This window comes from Macaca mulatta, chromosome 18, assembly GCF_049350105.2.
Source record: "Macaca mulatta isolate MMU2019108-1 chromosome 18, T2T-MMU8v2.0, whole genome shotgun sequence".
In the NCBI taxonomy this organism is placed as follows: Eukaryota; Metazoa; Chordata; class Mammalia; order Primates; family Cercopithecidae; genus Macaca; species Macaca mulatta.
The window spans coordinates 49812528-49828484 of NC_133423.1; the positions used below are offsets into that span (position 1 = coordinate 49812528).

A 15957-nucleotide genomic window follows, 5' to 3' on the forward strand; every position below is an offset into this window, starting at 1 on the left:
AAGCTGCCATACCTCTGCCACCCACAGCAGTAATCGTCAGCTGAGAAAGTAGGTAAAGTAGCTGTAACTGTGAATAAATCTGACAATTCCATGGAACTGAACATTTTGAGTGCTGAGATATCTATTTTGTGACTCAAATTAACTGTAGGATGTTGAATACATTAAAAAATCAGAAAAGTTATGGGTCTGCCTTGAATATTCCTCCAGAGTAAGGGGAAAAAACCCAAACAGCTCCCTATCTCATAAGTAAAGTAACTGGGACAATGGGCAAAGAAAATAAATGCGTACTCTGATTGCTCTAATGAGCCTTGCTTGTTCAATACACCAGTTACGTGCAAATGAGTAACAGAAAACAGAGGCTTGAAGGGATCTAAGGGTTGCTCTGAGAGCAGACTGCTTGAGATGGATGAAGGTGAAGAATAGCCCACGTCATCCACATCTGCTTGTAATTCTTTCCAGTGTGATTCTTTCTCACTCTTCTGCCAGTAGCAGACCATCCTTTCCTTCCCACAAGTTCCTCTGCTACTAGAGAAGCCAATTGCAAGTCGAATAAAAAAATTTCAACTAATTATGATTTGAGATATCTCTAGATACACTTGCATGAAAACTCAAAATAAACTTACCTATCTGAGCTATATAAACTGATAATATAAAGTCAACTATGACTTGCCTTTAACCTGGGCTCTGTCTAGAGATGTTTACCACAAGGAGGAGAAGCCCACCACTACTGGGTGCTACAAGTAAAACAGCACAACAGAGCAGTTTATTCTGAGGACCTCATATTAAAATATGAGGTCATATTTTAAAGTTGTTGCCCCAATCTCTAGGGGAATACAAGTCAATGAATTTCACACTAATTACAAAGAAGAACTAGCAAACTGGGGAGAGTGAGAGAGAAGGAGAGTGGGAGAAGGAACAGAGAAGTTAGAGTAAGTGTATAAATGTTGTATTAGTTCCCTATGGATGCTGTAGAAAAAGTACTATAAACTTAGTGGCTTGGAACAATAAAAATATTACTTTACAGTTCTGAAGATCAGAAGTCCAAAATGAATATCACAAGGGTAAAAATCAATGTGTTAGCAGTATGTCTTCCCCTGGAGTCTCTAGGGGGAAATTATTCCCTTTCCCTGTCTATATTCTAGGGGTTAGATGCATTTCCTGGCTGGGGCCCCTTCTTCCATCTGAAAAGCCAGCAACTGCATCACTGCTACCTCAGCTTTCATTGCATCTTCTTTACTGAGTCTAAATCCTTGCCTCTCTCTTTCACTTGTAAGGACACTTGTTATTATATGGCATCACACAGATAATCCAGGATAATCTTCCCATCTCAGGGTCTTTAATTTAATCACAGCTGCAAGGTCCCTTTACCCTGAGACATAATATATGCATATGTTGCAAGAATTTAGGAAACAAAAATTTGGGGGGAACCATTATTCTGCCTACCACAGATGTGCTCTCTCACCCTTCCTTTTTGGGGAAATTGTGAATTACGAAATGAGAATGAGGGATGGATGAACTGGCTGGAAATTTCTCCCTTCACTCCTCCTTTCTAATCCAAAGAAGTCATCCGTAAGTCCCATTTTGCCAACTCAAGGATCCTCAAACTTTGTAATTCATTTGTGCCATAACAGAAACTCAACATCTATTCAACATTCATCTTCTAGTAGCACTTTATATCACTTATCAATCTTCCTGCTTTCTCCTCTCTAGGACTATACCTTCCTGCTCCTCCTGGGGATACTACTCCTTCTCCACTTCAGTAAATTGTTTTGCTAGGGATTCCAGTCTAAACTCCTCCACCAGAATTGTGCACCTGTGACCCAAAATTGGGGAAACAAAATCCTGCTGGAGATCTATATATTGCTAAAGCATGGACATTTATAAGCCACTCCTAACAACTGACAAGGAAAGATGGGATTAAGTCTAAAAGAATCCACGTCATGTCTTCCAAAAAGCAGAAGAGATCTGTCTGCAGTAGGAAAGAATGAAGCTGAGACTCAATGGCACAAGGTGAGACAGGTAATTTGATTTCCTAGTTTCGCTAGACCTGAAGTTCAACCCCACCCCCGTCCTTCTCTTTTATCTGAGCCAAAAATATATTTTATTTGTTTATTTGTTTCAGCCGACTTAAATTGGGCTTCAACCACTTGTAGCAGTAATATTCTGTATTAGTAGAGCCCTGTTCTGAGCTGTTACACTTGCAATATTCCATTAAATCCTCAAAGCAATTTTGTGATGATATAATATGTATCACTATTTTACAAATGAAGAAACTGAGGCAGAGACTGAATAAGTAACCTATGAACATTTATGTCGGCAGTGTGAGAAAGAGCCAGAATTTAACTCAGTTTCCAGCATCAAAAGCCTAGTCTCCCAACTTCAATACCATACTGCCTTCTATTTTCCTTGTAGTGAGACAGTGCCCCATGTCAGCCAAAATGAGTCTTCTTGGCACCATTTGAGTATGTTGTGCTCAACCTTGTATTTTACACATGCTGTTTCTTTAGTCTTGTTGAGTAATCACTATAATGCTAAGAACAGAAAAATTTTGCTAAGTAGTCTTCAATGAGAAAATATTTAAAATTCACTGCTAGTTACATTAGCTGCAGCTATTACATTAAATTAAAAGTCATTTAGACCACACATTGATGATTGCGACAGGTGATACCCAATCTTCTCCACCTCAAGTCTTCAAGTCTTCAATTGTATGTTACAAGCTTTTATATTTTATTTTTTTGACTAAAACATTCTACTCTAATGTTATGTGATATATTTGAGAGCACACAGTAAACGGTGTGTTCTTAGGGAATATATTAACAAACACTTAGATGTGGGCCTTTCCAATCTATTCAAAGCCTTAGGTATAGTGAAACGTTTCAAAAACGGTTACCAGGCAATGTACCATGAGGAACCCTGGGAAGAATTTCATGTAGAGGACAGGAAGGGCAAGGACTGGGTGAGATGTGAAAGAAGGGGGTAACTCTGTGTATGCCAAAAGCATAAAGTAGGCTTATTTCAGCATAAATAACATTACTTGTGGATAAATACCTTTCTCAAATTCCGAGTCCACACTGTCTTGTTTGTTTTAGTTTTTTTGTTTTGTTTTGTTTTTTATTTGAGACAGAATCTTGCTCTGTCGCCTAGGCTGGAGTGTAGTGGCTCAATCTCAGCTCACTGCAATCTCTGCCTCCTGGGTTTAAGCGATTATCTTGCCTCAGCCTCCCAAGTAGCTAGGATTCCAGGCACCACTACCCCACCCAGCTAATTTTTGTGTTTTTAGTAGAGATGGGGTTTCACCATGTTGGCCAGGCTGGCCTCGAACTCCTGACCTCAGGTGATCTGCCCACCTTGGCCTCCCAAAGTGCTGGGATTACAGGCATGAGCCACCACACCCACCCTGATTGTACACTATCTTAACAAGCTGCATTTCTCTTTTATAGCACTTACTTAAAGAATTAACAGACCAACTACATATTTGTTTTCTGTGTCACCATTAGATCTGACTGCAAGTTCCATGCTTTTAGTCATTGTGTGTATCTAATTGCAGAGCTTTATACTTGTTGAAGAAAAAGAGAAAGCAACAATGGTGGGGATGTTGAGTCATGCAGGTGATGGCATAGGGAAGTGAATGAAGACTACTCCCCATGAGGTCTGGGGATATCAACGGTGACACACTGATTTCAATCAGATTATTAGATTTGTCTCAGCATGAGCAGTCCACAACCTGTTATTTCATTTCATCTTCAGCAGGACTTCTCACACCACCTAACCAACGGACAATTTCTATCAAATTGCTGCTCTGCACTTCTCACGCAACTCCTATTATTGTTTGTAAAATCATGACAGCATATACTTAAATCAGTTTATTAACACACATCATACAATGAAATGATGCTTTGATCTAGTATTTGAAGACTTGTTGCCATTTACTTCTGGGTCCCAAATCCAAGGAATTTTAGGACAAAAGTAGATTATTTGCTCTTAATAGATATTGAACCTGGCTTTATACTACACCAATTTATTCATCTTTAAATGCTTGCTGTATGTATTACCCTTCTGCAAACTATCCTTTCTAACACTCGCTCCTCTTTTCATCTCCTGTAGCTACTCTAGTGAGCAACACTTCTTCAGTATTCTTCATTCCATGGCATCTCTAAGCAAGCTCCTTTTAAAATATCTCTTCACTTGTTTCATTATTTATTCACATGCCTTTCTGGCTATTTTTCTCCCCAGTCCTTTCTTGTCTCTTTCCTCTGTCTCTCTCTCTCTGCTGTTTATTATAAAATCATTACTTTCAAACTTCATGTTTACCACATTCATATCCATGTTAATCTACAGTGCTCATGCTAAGTAAGAAGAAACAGAAGTTTAAATGATCAAGTGAAAAGTCAAATTCAGGAAGCTGAGTACACACAAAATGAGCATACCAGAGTTCATGTAAACAAATATGAAAACAATAAGGATGAGGCTACATAGTGAAGAGAGCAAGTCAAGTAGTCAATTGTCCATGAAAACAGTCTACGACCGCAGAGAAAGATGAATGGTAGAAAGTCTTATTAAAATAATCAGTAAAGGTATTTCCAGAAGCAGAAAGAATCAGAGATACTGATGGCTCCAGAAAAGTTCACAGCAAGAATAGTTCCTGATGCTAAATGTTCTTCTGCCCCAGTCTCAACTGCAATCCTCCTAGAATACTAGTCAGCCAGCTTTGGATAAGACTATCTCATATGCAAATGACCTTCAGCAGTAGATTCAGCACTCCTAAGAGGAGGAGGAGCATTCCATACAAGAAGGAATATTCCTTCTGAAAATACTGAATAAGAATCATGTATTTTCCCACTTTATTAACTTAAGCTGCCACCTTAAGAAATAGAGGAAATACAATTTGGGACATGTCAACATTAGAAAAGTTAACCTCAAATAATCTTAGTCTTTTGAATTTCCCTTCAAAAAGATCCTCTGGCCCCTAATCCCTTGTTTAAAACAAGTTGTGTTATTACTAAGAAATGGGCTTTTGCAGAGAGAGCTCCCACCTCCAATCTTGTTATTTCATCAGGGTGCTATAATGATTTCTTTAAGGCACTGTGAAAATACCATGTTAATTTAACCAAAGACTCTGATTAGTATTGGAGCTACGTTTTTCTTTTTTTTTTTAGCTTTTACCCCACAATATTCCTCTTCTATTTCTAGTATAAGAATTCTTTATCAAATTTGGTTGATTCTGTTTTTCTTACTGTTAAATAAAAATGTATTTCAGAATAGTGTACAAAATGTGTGAATGGTTCAATGAATAATCGCAAAGCAAACAACTGGATAACCATCATCCAGGGAAAAAAGCAGAGCCCCAATACCTTCTGAACAATGTTTCTTCTTTATCACCACTCCCTATTCTCTCTTAGAAAAAAGGTTTGCGTACCCCTACCATACTAATTATTGTATTCCATAATTTGATATATAACATTAATAATCAGTTCTATTTTGGATAAAATATTGTATTGTTTTCATGTTGGGATATTATGCATTAATCTGTTGTGAGTAATCTAGTACCTGTCTCATGGGATATATGTTGTTGGGTGTAAACTCAGGAGAGTCTTTATAACTTCAATAAATAATGTAGAACAGTTTTTAAAATAGGTGTGGCAATTAACATTCCCATTAGCAGTGTGTGAGAAAACCCAGTGTTTGTCTTCCTCTCCAGTAAATTTTAACCAACTCAGTGTGTGTGTGGTAGTATTTAACTCTAAGTTTAATGCTAATTTTTTATTTTAATTGGTCATTAGGATATTTTATCTCCTAAAATGCCCATTCCAGACTGGCACAATGTTTACTGGGCTGTCTTTTCTTTGAGTTGTATGAGATTTTTATATATTCTGAATTCATTCCCTTTACCAGTTGCATGTATTGCAAGTATCTTTCACTCTGTTTACCTTTTTATTTCTTAAGAGAAAGTCTTAGAGATAATGTGGCTCCATTTCATCAATTTATAAAAAGTTTTTTTTCTCTGCCCAAAAGTCATCAGAGTATATGACAATATTATTTAATATAACTTCTTGAAGCTGTATTTTTCAAATTTTAATATTTACTACAATTCACCTGCCATTGACTTTTGTCTATATTGTGAGGTAGGGATCAAGGTTCATTAAAATATATATATATATCTAATTATTTTTAGCAAAGTTTATTAACAGACTCTTCTTTCCCCAAGCTTGACAGTGCTAATTTGATTTTAAATTTAATGTCCATATGCAAGTATCTGCCAGGAAACTAGTAAAATCTAATAAGTTAATTGTATACATGTATTACAATCTAAGATTTATACTTCTAGGAAAGCATGTATATTTATAAAAGACATGCACAAAAATATTTCAAAATAGCATTGCTTTTAATAGGCTTAAACTTAAAACAACCTGAGCTCATAAGCTTAGAGTAAATAGTAAATGGGAAAGAGGATAAGAGGAACTTTGAGTTACTGATAATGTCCTATTTCTTTACTGCATCATTTTTACATAATTCATTTTGTAAATATTCATCAATTAGAATATTGACAATGTGAGTGTTATTTTTCTGAATCTATGTTATGTTTCAGTTTAAAAAGAAGTTTATTTTTTAAAAATCAGTAAGATAGCACACATACATGTGTTTATTTTGGCATGACTTGCATCAGTTTTGAAATAAATAAAAATGCTTTGGTGATGTAGGTTAAAGGACACAGGAAAGTCTTCATCTCTGAATTGTTGTTTCCTCATTTGTATAGTGAAGAACACTGGAGCCTCAGTAGTCCTGTCCAGCTCTTTTACTACAAAATTCCATTTACCTAAGTAACTAAAGCAGAATTGGAAACCTGCTTTGTGCCTGTCCCCACAAAACCTCTCATTTTTATTTGTTTCTTGTGCTATTTTTGTCGGCTTCATTGTTGTCCTATCTCAATGAACATTTTCCATAATAGCTTTCATCTTGGAATAATCAAAACCTAGTTTGTTTTAAAAAAAGACAAAACCACTTCAGTGTTTCTCAGTGGCATGTGTGACTGGCCATCTGGTTACATTCACAACTAGGGCGAGATGAAGCTTTCTCAAGCTTATTAATTCAGTGCATGTCTTTCTTGGAGAAGTTGGATGGTCATATTTAATTCCCAGTTTCATGTCAACACTCACGGAGAACATTTGGCCCTTTTAAGTTAAAGCACATGCCCATCTCTTCACTATTTCTTAATGATGAGGCAGAGTTTGTTATGCCAGAAGATGTCTTTTAAGCACATCGAAAGAAAACATTTATACTGCAATCTTCTCTACATATTACCATGATTTACAGCCACACATTCACCCAAATACCAGATTAATATCTGTCCTCATGCCCTTAGACCTGTTTTAGAAGTGCAATAACTTTCTAACTACATCATGGCCTCCAATTTCTCCTTGCTTTAATCTATCTTGTACTACGCTAGTAGGTTAATCTTCCCGCAGCACAACTTTCAAAATCCTTCAGTGTCTTCAAATGTTTTAGTTTATATCAAAGCTCTTAAAACTTTAGTGAGAAAAAAAGTTGCTATGGAATAGGCACTGCCTTAAAAGGCAGATCCCATGTCCCTCACTTGAGATGTTGATTCAGTCAGGAAAGAATGAGATCCAGAAATCTGCCCTTGTTTCCCTGTCCAATTTAGGAAAACTGAGGATTACTCCAGGTATTTACACAGGCGACCATCTGCCTTCTGTGAATGGGGAGATTACTATTTACAAGTGAACTTTGTGCTTTGGCCAGGCACTCTAGAACACTGAATTTTTTGCTGCCAAGAAGTCATCTCAGCAGGTTTTTCTAGAAAACTTTAGAACTTTCCCTTAGCTACTGCAGTAAAATGACCTAACTGGAAACACAGCCAAGAAATTAAAAAAAAAAAACAAACCCTAAAAATCAACAAGAAGTGTGACAGCATGGGCTATTTCATAGGCCTATTTCCCAGAGGCAAGAATGGGAGACTTTGAATAATTTCTCAAAAAGTGACAGGTAGCAGGCAGCTGCTACCTGGGGCTCCTCAGTGACCCCTTCAGGAAGAATCAAGAGTTGACCTGGTGCTGTTGAAGGGACTAAGAAACCCTCAGGGTCCTGTAGGAGCAGTCAGTACAGCTCTTGGAATAATGGAAGGAAGTTCCATTAAGGATCAGCAGTGAGACATTTGGAAAAAAATGTTTTATTGTTTTGAGATTTCCAGTTTCTCATTTATTCACGCAAGGAAATCACCCATGATGAAATATATACATTATCATCTCACATGGAAAGGGAAATAACATACCGGAAATACATTTGAATTTTATTTTAAACCCAAAGAGAAGGGGGAACTAGATTTCCCATGAAAAATGTGGTAGGAATTGAAATAACCAAGATGTATCATGTGATTCTGCCCATACCATTTATTCCCATTTCCTCTGCTTCTTTCACTTAATTCTTTTCTTCTTCAACCAAATAACATGTAATTCTTTCTTACATGCCAGCTCTTTCATTCTTCCAGGTATTCCAGGCTCCTTACTCTGCCTGGAATTTTAAACTGAGTGTGTACTCATCCTTCACATCCCGGTTCAAGCTTCCATTTTCAATCTAGTCCTCTCAAGCCTGCTAGATATAACTGATCATTTTTTTCTCCATTACTGTCTGTTAGCATTTTATCATTTATGAACACTTATTGTGCTGAATAAAACGCTATACTATGATCATTTGTTTTACCCACTAGACTGATTCTTAAGGATAGAGTCTGAGCCTTGTAATCCATATATTCCCCACTATCTGTATAATCTGTGTATTTCCTCTGTGAAAGTAGAGCAGGGTCTATTTGTTAAATTAAACAGAATTGAAATAACTAAGAGGTACAAGTTCATCACAAACACCCAAACACTAGGCATGCTTTCAGTATTTAGCTAAAGAATAACCCTGGGGAGACGTATAAATATTGTATCCTCTCCAATGGCTAAGACAGGGGACATACAGTAAGTTTTCAAAAACAAATATTGACTGACTATATAATTCATTGATTAGTATACAAAATGATATTGGGAGTTTAATTAAATTGACCAGATAATAAAAAACAAACGATCATTTCAGACCATTAATGAATATGAATGTTTTGATTTTCTGTGCCAATAGACTAATAGATACATTAGTCCAAAAGAACAAAATGATTAAAGTTTTCATCTTAAGATAATAATAGCTTACATATATTGACTACTTAGAATAGATAAGGCACCATGCTAAACATTTCATATGCATTATCTCATTTGATATTTATAATAAGCAGATGATAAATACTCTGTTATTATCTTCATTTTGGGGAAACTGAGGTTTAGAACGGTAGCATAACTCACACAAGGTCATGTAGCTGAAGAGAACACTGTTAGTATATGCAACCTTCGAATGTCACTAAAAACTGTACACAAAACAATTATCAAACAGCAAGGTTATTGACAAGGAAGGTAAGATCCAATGTAAATTATATAAATATTTTTCACATAAAATAAAAATTGTATTATCAAAATTTTCTTTGATGACTCTTAGTTTAAAAGAAAGCCTTCTTTTGGATGTTTTAAATCGTTAAAAATTAATTCTGTGGATTTTTTTTCAAATATATATTTGCATTTAAAAGCCAAATGTCAGAGACACCGTTAAATGGCTGGTTTTAGGAGGTATCTCTACTGGAACTGATATTCTAATAACAAAATCCACTCTATCTTGTATTGGAAGACTCATAAAAAGCCCTCCTGGCTGGTACATTATGACCACATTCAAGGAACTAAAATAACTTGTTTCTGTACATATCCTCCCCCAAAAAACAGATAAGAGTATAGTGTTTTTCTAAGCCCTGGGGCTTCGATAGATTTTCTCAAGATAAAGGTAATGGGAAAGTGTTACCAAAATAAAAATGTACTATGTCATTTTTTATGGCATTCACCAAGTAAGAGCCCCAAGTCAGAGACTGTAAATTATCTGAGTTCTGTTAATATGAACATTCATCCCACATGTCAAACGTACAGCCTTGAAGTTGGATTCCTATAACTGCACTTCCTGGATAACTGACCCCTCTATTCCCTCCTACATTTTCATGAAGAATTCTGGTCCGGTTGTTACCCACTGATGGGAATGATAACACATTCACTTAATTCCTCACTATGGATTACCAGGAAGTTTCACAGTATCACAGAATTAGGCAAATTTCTATTAATCCATACCAGAGAACTTAACATTGAAGTAAAAGTCTTATACTAGTAACATTAGCAAAATAATTAATAAATCTAATTTTAAAAAGTATCTCATCAACCCTGTCAATCTGTTTCATTCTACACCAATTTTTAGAGTAATTATTTAATAGTGTTTCTGTTGACACAGTTGCAAAGACTTTTTTGATAAAATTTTTACTTTGATATAATTTAAACTTTGAAAAAAAAAAAAAAAAAAGTAAGGATAGTACAAGAAGCTCCTGTGTGCTCTTTATGGAGATTCATCAACTGTTTTACATTTCACCAACTTAACTCTTTTGTTTGTTTAAACGTAGGTGGAGCATCTAGGTACCCCCTTTGAGTTAAAGGTAAAGATAATGCTCACTCCATAATCTTTCTTTTCAAGTCTGTCTCTGGGGAAGTACAGTGGCTGTCTAGGTTTCCTCTAACTCCTGCAGGCCGACAACCCCCAGGCAAGCATGGTCATGCAAGACCTCTCCCCTCAGTCTCTCATTTATAACACTTGGCATCTGACTTTCTACTCCGAGGTAAGCTAAGCACCTCACATTTATCATTTTCAAAATGGAATATAATCTCTCTCTCTACTTGTTAATCCAAGCCACATCTGTATACCCTATCTTTATTAATAGTGTCAGAGGCTTTCAGACCAAAGTGACTCCATTTGGGCACTTTGGGCTAGAAAAATGAGGCTGAGGCTTACTGGGATGCATTCTCAGAAAGTTAGGCATTCCTACCCTCTAGATGTTTATGGTGAAGGGAACAAATTAATAATGTTTACTAAACAGACCCAGACTTGGGAGTGTCCAAATATCCTCATATCTGGAGAACAAAGGCCTTCCTAATTTTGCTTTAAAGATAATAACATCGATTCTTGCAAAATACAGTCATTCAGAAAATTAATCCTTTATCACAAACCCTTGTAGCAGAACATATCTCTCCGCATATACAAGCGTTGTAACTAGGATGGATGTATTCCTCCTCTTACGTTCGGGAACTTCCTACTCTGTCTATGGAGTAGCTTTCACTACTTTACTCTCTTAATAAACTTAGTTTTACTTTGCATTGTGGACTTGCCCTGAATTCTTTCTTGCACGAGATCCAAGAACCCTCCCTTGGGGTCTGGATCAGGACCCCTGTCCTGTAACAACAGTGTCAGTATTTAAATAGGCTAATTCAATTTATAACCATCAATATGGTCATTCTGGACATCTGTGTCTCCTTTATATCTCACATGTTTCCAAGAAACTAAATTTCATCCTCTTAGATTTACATTTTTCTTTCCATCATGCTTTTACTGTCTTAGGTAAAACTCCTTCCATTTCTCATATAGACTTAAAGTTAAGACTCTTTTATATAGTCCCCTTACATATTGTCTTTTTGACCTAAAATCCTTTCTCAACAATGTTATTACAGTGATCTGTCTAAAATGCCAGAATATATGTCATCATGTTACTCCTCAGTGTTCTAAAGTTTCTATGGCTGACTGTTGGCTAAAAGATTAAATCCGAAATCGGCCGGGCGCGGTGGCTCAAGCCTGTAATCCCAGCACTTTGGGAGGCCGAGACGGGCGGATCACGAGGTCAGGAGATAGAGACCATCCTGGCTAACACGGTGAAACCCCGTCTCTACTAAAAAATACAAAAAACTAGCCGGGCGAGGTGGCGGGCGCCTGTAGTCCCAGCTACTCGGGAGGCTGAGGCAGTAGAATGGTCTAAACCCGGGAGGCGGAGCTTGCAGTGAGCTGAGATCCGGCCACTGCACCCCAGCCTGGGCGACAGAGCAAGACTCTGTCTCAAAAAAAAAAAAAAAATCCGAAATCCTGAGAGTGCTACATTATGTCTTTCAAAGTCTCACACTTGTTTCCTTTCCAAATGGATACCCTTATATTCCACTCCCACATCCATGAATGGTAACAACTAGATAAATAAAATCACGTACCATTAATTGATCACAAAATTACATTGAAGCACTCTCAAATTCAGCTTCAGTTAAAACTAAAAGCCAGACAACCCATTCTCACAATACTTTCCCTCCTAGGAAACTTCAATTTATCATATGAATTGGGGTTCAAGTATTACCTCCCATAAACAGTGTTTTCTAAATTTACCTGATGCCACTATTTAATTCCTCCTCCATACAGTCAATATACCTTACCTATGCCTGTCTTTGCTTCTTGTCACATTATAATGCTCTTATTTATTATGTGGCTATTGTTTCATTAAACTATGAGCTACTCAGTGGCACTCTGTCTTCAAATTCTAGCTCACTGCTAGCCTAGAAGAATTTCTTAAGACATATTTTATAAATACTACTAATAATACAAAGAGCTAACCATCACTGAATCCTTAGTGTTTTTCAAGAACCACAGGCATTATCTCATTTCTTCCTCCCAAAAGCTTTCCAGGAATAGACCATCATGTGCTACTATTATCCCCATTGTACAAACAAGAAAAGTGAAGATAAGTCATTTTTTTCTGATCTTACACAGATAATAGCATTATCATCAAAACTCAATCATAGATGTACTGATCCAGTGCTGTGGTTGTTAAGCCCTTCAATATAAGAAGATGATTATTGTAAGTTAGTCCTTCTTGTACTTCAAGGGAATTTTTTTTCTTCCCAAACAGCAATATCCTTGACATATCTCTCTATCTACCCACGAAATAAAGGTCTGTGTTTCAAAGAATATCTCTCAGATTTCTAAATATTTTATTCCCAATAGCTGTATCACTCCTTCAACTTTTTACTTGACCTAGTTTACCCAGTGAAGCCAGAAATTTTGAAGCTTAGGGTTGTTCCAATTGTAAATAGTTGCTGTTCAGATTCTGATTTTGAACCTGATGATTCATTCAGGTCTTTAAACTATTCAATTCAATGTTTCAATTATTGTTGAAAATAATGAACTGAATGGCTCTTCAAAACACTCATCTACCTTTTGCCACACCATGGGAGCAATTCTTCTCCCAAGAAAGACTTAAGAGGAAAATCTGCAAGGGGTAAAGGGGTTTTGCTGTTAGCACTAATTTTAGGGTCACAGTCTGCACACACAGAATTCAGAGGAGGAGGAGTTGATTCAGCAAGTTCCAGTAGTAAGAAATTAAATGTTGATAATCCCATTCTAAATAATTGCTTAACTTAGTTTCATCACTAGTTCTCCCAAAACCAGTTTGTATATGTGGACACAACCTAAATGTGTTTGGTTTCTCAAATTTCTCTCTATCCTTGTAGACTTGGAATGTGAGTTAGAAGCTTAGGGCCATCTACATTGGGAGTTCTCATTTTAGGGAACCCAGGTAAAAGCAAGTAGAGTAGTACTCCTCTACCCATGGTTTTGCTTTGGGCAGTTTCAGTTACCTGAGGTTAATCACAGTCCAAAAATATTAAACAGAAAATTCCAGAAATCGACAATTTGTACGTTTTAAATTGTGTCCTGTTCTTAGTGGTGTGATAACATTCCACACCACCCTGCTTTGTCCCACCAAGAACATAAATCTTTCCTTTCTCCAATGCATCCACACTATACACTCTACATGTCAATCAGTCACTTAGTAGCCATCTAAGTTATCAGATCAACTGTCGCAATGTTTGTGCTCAAGGAAATTTTATTTCACTTAACAATGGCACCAAAACACAAGAGAAGTGATGCTGATGATTCAGATATGCCAAGGAGAAGCCATAAAGTGCTTTCTTTAAGTGAAAATGTGGACGTCCTTGGCTTAATAAGGTAAGAAAAAACATTTTGTGAAGTTGCTAAGATCTACAGTAAGAACAAATCTTCTAGCCATGAAATCGTTGAAAAAGAAAAAAGAAATTTGTGTTAGTTTTGCTGTCACACCTTAAACTGCAATAGTTACAGTCACAGTGTGTGACAGGTGATTGGTGAAGATGAAAAAGGCATTACATTTGCGCATGAAAAACATGAACAGAAAAGTGTGTCCAGATGTATGGCGTTGTGTTGCATCAGGACGCATTGTGCCTATACAATGACTTGAGGAAGGGATTCCCTGAACTGAGTGACACCAAACCGTTTACTGCAAATAAGGGATGGTTACACATATTCAAGAATAACTTTGGACTGAAACATAAAAATTAATGGAGAGATTGCATCTGCCAATGAGAAGCTGCTGCCATATTTCTGCCAAAATTGAAGAGTTCGATTAAGGAGAAAGAATACCATACAAAGTATGTCTTGAACTGTGCTTAAACGAGGCTGCTGTGGAAAATGATATCCAACAGAACCTATAGATGTTTAAAAAGAAAAAATAAAAGTGCAAACAGGGCACCAGAGCATAAACCATGGAAGGCCCCAAATAACTCTGGTACTATGTGGCAACACTGTGAAGATATAATAAAGCCTGGAGTAGTGCACAGAACAAAGAACCCACAAGCCCTCAAAAACAAAAACAAAAATTATCTGCCTAGTGTCCTTTCAATATAATCAGAAAACATCGGTAAAAGCCATCTTGTTTATGTTCCACCAATGTTTCATCTCAGAAGTTAAAAATAAAATACTTGGAAGGGTAAGAATTGGAACTTAAAGTCGTATTAATAACAGACAATGCACCTGGCCATCTTCAATCTGTTTGCTATGAAAATAAAAACGTCAAGGTTGTATTTTTATCTTTAAATACAACCACATTACTTTACCTCCTTCACCAGGGCAACATTCAATTTCTCAAGGCCATGTATGCCCTCTCCCTGCCCCCACACTATCTATTTGATTGGATTTGATCAGCAATTGATGCAGAGCCTGAGCTGGCATAAGGTAGTGCTGGAAATCATTCTTCACTGTTGTTGATGTAATGACTCATTAAAGTGACAATGGATAAAATAAAACCAGAAATTGTGAGTGCTTGCTGAAAGAACTTATAAAGTTGTGAATAACTTTAAAGGCTTCCCAGGAATCAAGGAAGAAGTTAGAAAAGCCATTCATGCAGCAAGACAAGTTGGTAGAGAAGGATTTGTCAAAATGTCTGATGAAGAATTGGAAGAACGTATTGAAGGCCATTAAGAATGGTTAACAAATAAGTAATAAAGAGAACTGTTGAGTCATCTGCAAAGGAAGAGGAAGATAAAGAAGAAAAGACCAAAGGAGAACCAGTAAAGTGAACATTACCAAAATTTGCCAAAGTGGTTCGAATTGCACTGACATTAAAGGACAAAATTTTGGAATACAATCCTCCAATGGAGCACAGCAATAAAGTCAACTTTATGATCATCACAAGATTACAATTTAGGAAGCAGCACTTTGACAAGTTAAAAAGAGAGAACAATGTTCAGTTACAATGTTCTTCCAAAAGGTTTTGGCAAAAAGCTTTCAACTATCACGGATCCCCAACCATAAACATTGTCTGCTCCTGACATCCAATTATTTACATCGCTATGGCCTGATGATCCAGGATCACCTAAAGCAGATAATTCTCCTGACACATCGTCAGAAGGTCAATATAAATGCTTCTCAACCTAAGATAGGGTTACTTCTGAATAAACCCATTGCAAATTGAAAACATCATGAGTTGAAAATGCATTAATACGTCTAACTTACTGGCTTAGCCTAGACTACCTTAAAGATGCTTAGAACACTTGCATAAGACTACAAAATCATCTGACAACACAGCACTCTGTGGAGTTTTGGTTGCCTCATGAGGGCATGCTTGACTAGGACCTGGGTCTCACTGCTGCTGTTCCGCATTACAGAGTATTATACTACTTTCTACTGAATGATACAGCTTTTGCA

At 36.7% G+C, this 15957-nt stretch overlaps 1 long non-coding RNA gene across 1 annotated transcript in view; it reads right to left on the bottom strand.

Moving 5' to 3' along the window:
- Window positions 1-15957, bottom strand: part of LOC106994481 (uncharacterized) — a 200562-nt gene that overhangs the window by 131652 nt on the left and 52953 nt on the right. The window lies entirely within an intron of this gene.